The sequence below is a fragment of the Prionailurus viverrinus genome, chromosome B1 (assembly GCF_022837055.1).
Source record: "Prionailurus viverrinus isolate Anna chromosome B1, UM_Priviv_1.0, whole genome shotgun sequence".
In the NCBI taxonomy this organism is placed as follows: domain Eukaryota; kingdom Metazoa; phylum Chordata; class Mammalia; order Carnivora; family Felidae; genus Prionailurus; species Prionailurus viverrinus.
In genome coordinates, this window is record NC_062564.1 from 157,950,947 (window position 1) to 157,959,078 (window position 8,132).

The 8,132-nt window shown below is 33.4% G+C and overlaps 1 pseudogene; it reads left to right on the plus strand.

Annotated features, from left to right (window-relative positions):
• The first annotated feature begins 7,252 nt into the window (after positions 1–7,252).
• Positions 7,253–7,348, plus strand: LOC125165036 (uncharacterized; annotated as a pseudogene).
• Positions 7,349–8,132: the final 784 nt, after the last annotated feature.

The following is an 8,132-nucleotide window of genomic DNA, read 5'->3' on the forward strand; positions in this document are numbered from 1 at the left end:
GAAGTATAAAATTGTCTAGAAGTTATTTTCCTTTACTTAGGTAACAAAATGCTCTTATTTTCCAGCTCTATCTGAAGAAATATGTTGATTTCTTTTTTATTAGTAGTATTTTTTCTTTATTTTAGGGAGAGTGAGTGAGTGCAAGCTGAGGAGAGGGGCAGAGAGAAAGAGAGAGTCTTTAGTAGGCTCCATGCTCAGCATGGAACCCTACACGGGCTCCATCCCAGGACCCTGGGATCATGACCTGAGCTGAATTCAAGAGTCGGATGCTCAACCAACTGGGCCACCAGGTGCCCTGAAATATATTAATTTCTGATTTCCTAGCTTGTTGTAAAAAGCCATTAAGCAAATGTGACTTCTATTATCACTATTCCTGAATATGTATTTAAACATAATTTTCTTTGATAGTAAACAAACAAAAAATAATATACAAAGTGATTAAAAGATGCCTTTTCCTTTCCCAAGGTAGTTAACACACAGTGTCGTATTAAATTCAGGTGTACAATAGAGCAATTCAACAATTCCATATATTTCTCAATGTTCATCAAGAGGAGTGTGAAACATGCCTTCTAACACTATACTTTATAGATATGTGTGGTATGTTGATCCTTATATCTTGAAACATAATCTCTTCACATAGAGCAGAAAACATGTTTTGATTTTTCAATATTTAATATTAGCAACATTATGAGATTTATTTCTCATATGAGAAAACACAATGAAGAAAACACAATTCCAAAGATGGTATAGTGTCTAATTCCACCTTACCTTATGAAAATTTGGATTTAAATGGAAAATAGATTGTTAAAAACAAACTGTATAATGCTTCATGGAAGACAAGGTAAACTTGAAGGATGAAAGATGGGTTGACATTGTTTTCAGTAACCCAGCTTCATTATTCCGAGCATGTAATACATCTATAATATTCTATTAAACAATTGAATTAAGTGCTAATTTCTTTCTCTGGTCTCATGTTCATGTCATGAATAGCATATGACTTCAAAAATTGTAAGGGAAGTATTTATAAGACACTAAACTGCTGAAGGAATGATTCACTCTTCATGGTGGTAGTATTATGCCTTATACTTCCATTTACAATATCAAAATAATTCATCATGATTAATGCTAGCATAGTAAGCCAACAGAAGCAATAGGGACTTACCACTTATTATTTGCTATTATCATTTAGGAATATTGCAGTTTAGTACTTTTATCATAACTTAAATGATTTGAAATATAATTTTGAATAAGTATAAACTGAATGGTATTCATTTCCTATGCTATGGTTTTTTTTTTTCACTCATGGTAAATTTAACAATTGTAGCTTTCAACCTGGTATCTCAGGCAAGTGATGACCTGTGTGTATTCTTAGAACAGTGATTGAACAGGTACTACATGTCTTCTAAAATGACACCTTATACTTGTGTTTGAATCTAGAAATTTATCAAGGTGTATACTTTTTATACCAGCTTTCTCTATACTCTTTCTTCTGAAGTCCTGGTACATATCTTACTAGAAATTCGTGGTAGCAGCTGTGTTTAAAAATTCATAATCTCCCTAAATATATACATGTATTACAATCCTTAAAGTATATTACATACTCTAGTTAGTAAATTTGTTTTCTGCAGGGTATAAAGTAGCAATTCTGAAACTATTTTATGTGTATGTGAGGAGAAACAAATACATAAAGTTATTGTAGATAAAGAGAACTATGCTTCTCACTGTTGGAGAAAGAAGTAATAAATATAAATATTATAATATGTTTCATTATTTATAATATTATAAGTAATGAAAAGGAGGAGGCTAGCATAATTCCCATGATACTAAATTAGAATCAGAAGTATCAGTATGACACAAATATATTATATCATATATAGTATATCATAAATATTATATATATATTGATAGATTGGTATGGATGCATGTGTATGCAGTTTTGTGCGTATGTACATATATATTCATGTATATGTTCACACATACTATACACACATACACACACACACATTTCTATGTGTAATCCACTGAAAGAGCCCCAACCCAATGATACTCCAGTAGCAGTGCACAACTAGTGTCTAGATCATGGTTTCTAAATACGATTCCCCAGTGAAAAGTACCAGAGCTACTAAGAGAAGTACTTGATTCCAGAGCTGTTTAGTGAAAATATAAATATCTCAGGGTGCCAGAAACACAGCAGTATTCCAAAAAAAGTGAGATCATGTCAAGAGGACAAAGGAGCCAACGTGAAGAAACTACTGAATGCCAAACTGGAACAACTTAAGGAACAAAATAAACTTTAGTATTGGATTATAACCAATAGAATAAAACAAATATTTATGAGTTTCATACTTACATGTGATACTAATTAAATAATAAAAATGTGGGAGAGAAGGGATAGCTCTAAAAGAATTCAAATTTTAAAGTATAGAAGGAATAAAGCAAATATAAAGTCATTATTCAGCTAACATTAGATTAATAATTATTGCAGGCAGTCTCCACCCATGGATGGTAAAATCAGTGATCAAAGTTTGCAAATAGGATATCTGCATGATCTAAATGCCTCTTCCCAAGGGTAATTTTGATTATAAAAGGAATAATAGCAACTTTACAGTGGAGAGAGCTGGCAGGCAACTTCAGAAAGCTATCAAGGTTAACATGACCTGGAATAGACACATCAAGATCCTGGACCATCTGATATGATGCACTGAAAAAGACATACCATCACTTCTGTTGTATTCTTGTCAAAAGTTCAGAACTTCATTCTGATCCGAAAATACCAGGCAAATCCAAATTTAGCAACACTCCACAAATAGTTCATTGATCACCTTTGAAAATTTAGGGATCATGAAAGGCAAGAAATGACTAGGAATGATCACAGATCAGAAAAGAGTAAGGAGACACAACTGAATTACTTTTTAAAAGGCAGTCTTTTCAACTTGAAGAATTTCTTTATAAATCAACCCAAGTGTTCAATAGTCATATTGAGTTTTTGTAAATGAATCCTCTGAATATTGCTTGTATTTTATACAGAAACATTTGGAAATCTTTAAAGTATTCAGCAAATGCAACTCAGGAACAATTCAGCTTCCAAAGCTTTTAGGGAAATGTAATTATTGACAATTTTGCAAACAGGCAGACACTGCAATATATCTCTGTAGAAAGTAAGGGAGCTAATGAATGCAATAGAGACCTCAAAGGGTATACTGGGTTGAACTTGAAATTATCAAGTTGCAGTTTGGAAGGTCTCAACTTCTGGTAAAAAATATTTTAAAGGAATTCATAATTCTAAATGAATAAATTTATATTCTGCAGTGGGATTAAATAAAAATGAGAAGGCTTATTATTTGTTGCATTTAAATCGAGAAAAACATAAATAGTCACAGAGAAAATGAATATGATAATTTTCTTATGAGAACATTTTTTGAAGAAAGGTAATTTGAATGGAGGCCAACAGTAAATGTCTATTAAATAATTGGATTGAAATATTTACACATTTAAATATAAAAAATATTATAATTAAGAATATCTTTGATTTCACAGAATATGCTCTGAGCTTACCAATATTCTTACAGCATCTATAGAGTATTTATCAGTTAAAACTATTATTATTTTTTTAATGTTTATTTATTTTTGAGAGAGAGAGACAAACAGAGCATGAGTGGGGGAGGGGCAGAGAGAGAGGGAGACACATAATCCGGAGCAGGCTGCAGGCTCTGAGCTGTCAGAACAGAGACTGACACAGGGCTCAAACCCATGAGCTGTGAGATCATGAGCTGAGCCCAAGTCTGGCACTTAACTGACTGAGCCACCCAGGCGCCCAGTTAAAACTATTATTGTCAGCAGAGAATACCTAATTAATGGTGTGTATAATATCACATTTAGTAACCATAAAATTCAACTTTAAATAGGATTTCAGGGAATTATATGAAAAAATATGAATATTTTGAAAAATATACGCTTCAGAGAAACAATAAGGTATTAGTGACATAGTATTAGGGATAGACACAACTGAAATTTAGTGGCTATGTACCATAATTATTATACCCCTTATATTATTTTTGATGACTGATTAGTTTGTGCATATGTTGTGTTTTAATGTATATATGCTATTTTAATATATTATAAAGAACTATTTCTTAAAATAATGTTTTAATAAATTATCAATTTCTTAGTTATTACATAACTCTTCCAAAAAGTATAACATTTTCATGAATTTTTAGCTCCCATTCACACTCATAAAAGTGCCTCTGTTGGGGTGCCTGTGTGGCTCAGTCGGTTAAGTGACCAACATTTGATTTTGGCCCAGGTTTGTTGGATCTCATGGCTTGTAGGATCGACCCCCACATTAGGCTCCACTGACAGTGCAGAGCTTCCTTGGGATTTTCTCTCTCCATCTCTCTCTCTCTGCCCCTTTCCCTCTGTACTCTCTCTCTCTCTCTCTCTCAAAATAAATAAATACACATTAAAAAAAAAAACAGTGCCTCTGTTGAATGATATATGTTTCATAAAAAACTTATTTTACAGAGTATTAATTCACTTGCTACAAACATACAGTCCTAATAAGAAATCAGAGATGGATAAAGTGTTAAAGGCATGATGTGAACAGAAGACAGGTGCATCCTGCCATGCAAGGCTTTGTAAGCAAGTGCAAGATGGTCAAGATGGCTATTTTGGAAGAGCACACGGAAGCCTGAACATTGAAAATGCTTTAGCTATGTGAACAAAAAGAGAATATCTTTGGGGCAAAAAACAGAAAACAACTGCAAGACCCAGAAATTGAAATCTTTCAAAGGCTGATGTCGCTGGGTGCTGTGATTCAGGGAGAAGCCTGTGATAAAGTGGAAGAAGAGGGAAGTGAACAGAGATGCCTTGATCCAGTCCAGTTCCCTAGGAAACAGCCTCAATGACAGATATTTTCATGTAGGAAATTTTTTTCTAAGAAATGTTCTCAGTAACAACTGTAAGGGAGTGAGAAAAGCATAATTGAGCATACAGGGAATTTGAATGGGTGTGTATTGTGTGTATGTCATATATCATAGATCACATATATCAGAAATCATATATATCAGAAATGGGTTGCCTCATTAGGAGAGGAAAAAGTGGGAGCAGTACACACTGGCTTTTACGTGCTTTGGCTAAAAGCAAAACAAGTCACTTCTGCCCCAGCCCATTGACTAGAGTAGTAATTTGGCTCGACCTAATTGCATGGGACCTGAAAAATGTGTAAGAAGTAGATGGGAATGTTTGGTGTGCTTGTGCCTTCCTTACAGGAGATTAAGAAGGCATTCCGTAAAATCAGTATCTATCTACAACACCTACTGTAGCCTAATAAAGGTGTCAATAATATTTTTGTGTGTAACCACATATGAAATTAGCATTAAGCACACAACCACATGTATAAGTAGAAACTCAATTACACATTTGTTAAATTGAATAAATCATGTCTATGTTGAGTTGAATAAATAACATTCCATGTATAACCATTTTGTATCAATTTTTTATCTGTGATGTTATTTCAACACTGTACTCAGATTTCCTCCAAATGAGTCCTCCTTGCAATAAGTTTTGTTCCCCAAATCTTGAATTAATTGAAATGTCCACTTGAGTTTGTCAGCACCAAATAGTTAATAAATGTCTGAATAATTTTGTGGTGATAAATAGGTACGTACTGTTTCTGCATGATGATCATCTCTTCTTTTAGAAATATTACCCACATAATATCTATTCCTTTTTTATTGTACTCAACCTGAGTGAACTGCCATATTTATTTCAAATAGTATATTTAGAGACAGAAATACTACCAGCAGCTTTCTTTACGATTCTTTTGGCCTTACTTTCTTACGATTCTTTTGGCGATTACTTTTTATCCCCCCCCCCCCCACCCAGAGAAGTAAGAAACATTGTCTGCATGTGCTCTTTTATTGTTTCCTCATTTCTAGTCCCGCCGATCTCTCTCCTCTGATGGAAGTGGTGTGGAACAGCAACAGGGGGTGTCCTCACTCTGGCAGATATTTCAGGATAATTCTGTTTGATACCTCAACACCTTTTGTAATTCCAAGCAGATGACATTTCCTATTCATACAATAGGCATGGGATGTTAAGGACAACATATCTTTCATATTTTCTTTTCCTGACTTCTTTCTGTACACATCTTTAATTCACATGACTTTTTAACTTCTGGATTACTTTGAATAGGTCATAGTAATATAGATGTAGGGAGTACAAAAAAAGCTAAATACATTTAATCAAAGCCTAAAGATTTAAAAATTTCATCACTTCATTGAAATTTACAGAGAACAAGCATAGCAATTATTTTGATTATAATTATAATTGTGTTAATTATAATAATCTGTACAAATTTTTCTAAAACCCAAAATCAAACCAAGAAATATCTTGTGCCTGATAAGATAGCTTTATTTTAACTTTAACTATTTCAAAGACATTCTCTTATACCCTTGTAGAGTATAATTTTTGTTTGTGAAAAAAAAATAAAATTTCACTGTCTTTACACACACTATGGCATGATTGCTGTACATGGTCAATTTAACAGAATAAATTAAAATTGTTCTCTAGGGTATGATTCTTTTTTCAAGAGTTTAGGAGTACAGGATAAAAATAGAATGAAGGAAATCTCCCTACTTTCATGCATTTATACCTAGAGAATAGGTTACATTATATATGAAATCAGGCATATCCACAGACTGGGGTGGAAGCTAATAGGCAATAAGATGATAAGAAAAAGTTATTTTTAAATAACAGGAAGCTCTGTTGATACTGTGTAACATTTATTTTAAAGATGAAGAAACACTCTAGATTGATTTTAATAGCTGGGAGAAAGGCATAAGGAAAGGTTGCAGGAGATCAGCAGGAAGGAAATGACTGTTGATGAAGTTCATTCATTCTATTAGACTTAATCTTCCTTATTCCACTTCATTTTCTCAGGAACATTTTGAGGTTGCTGTTATTCAATATTTATTTCGTGAAAGCTAACACCGTGTTAAGTAACTTCCCCAAAGGCTTCAGAGTTAGAGTGGTCAGAATCATGAAACAAATGGTGAGTGCATTATTGTTTTCACAGCTAGCATCAAAGTTGCTCATGAGGGAGAATTTTCTTGTTAAGGAAAATGTTTTTATGACATCGGTTAGGGTGGAATACCAGGGCCTCTGGGAATAGGTGGAGGTAGGAGCTCAAATTGCAAAAGAAAAACAAAAAAAAAATAAATAACATGTTTCATTAAAAGAAATAAAATTGAGTGCACACTTTGGCAGTACATATACTAAAATAGAAGGATACAAAGATTAGCATGGCCCCTGCGTAAGGATGACACCCAAATTCATGTTCCATATTTTTAAAAAAGTGAATAAAAATTAATTCATTCATTAAAATACATAAACAAACAAACAAACAAACAAATAAATAAAATAAAGTTGAGGGATCACTACTTTCATGTGCTCATGAAAGGAAAGACAATAAATAAAATAAAATAATAAAACAAAATAAAATAAAGTTGAAGGTTTGCTACTTTGGTGTGCTCATGAAAGGAAAGACAGAAAAGGAAAAACAAAAGAAAGACAGATTGAAAACAGAGAGATTTAGTAAAACTAGGCTTTAGATGAGCTAAAAATTCAAAGAGAAGTCCAAGGATAGATGAAGAAACTTTGACAAACAAGAATTTTGAGTGCAAACGAGCATTGCCTTGTGTTCCTTAAATCTTCAGTCAAGACTGATAAAAACTTGGTCAAGAGAGTTTTGCTCGAGTTGCTGCAGTGGGTTGGTGAAATTTGAACATGGGTCTAGATGTCAAACCTGAAAAATGTGTGTGAAATAGACACACATGTGTGAAAGAAGAAGCCTGGAGTTTGAGGTGCCTCAGTTGTTCATAGAATTTTTTTTCTTGTCAATTTACCTAAATCTCAGCTGGAAAATGTTATCTAACACCTCTCCTTATTTTGACTTGTGTTCTTTTTTTTTAAATGTTTTTAAATATTAATTAATTAATTAATTTGAGAGAAAGGGAGAGGGCAAGCAGGGCAGAGGGGCAGTGGAAGAGAGAGAGAATCTTAAGCAGCCTCCACAATCTTAAGCAGCCGAATGCAGGACTAGATGCCACAACCCTGGGATCATGACCTGATCC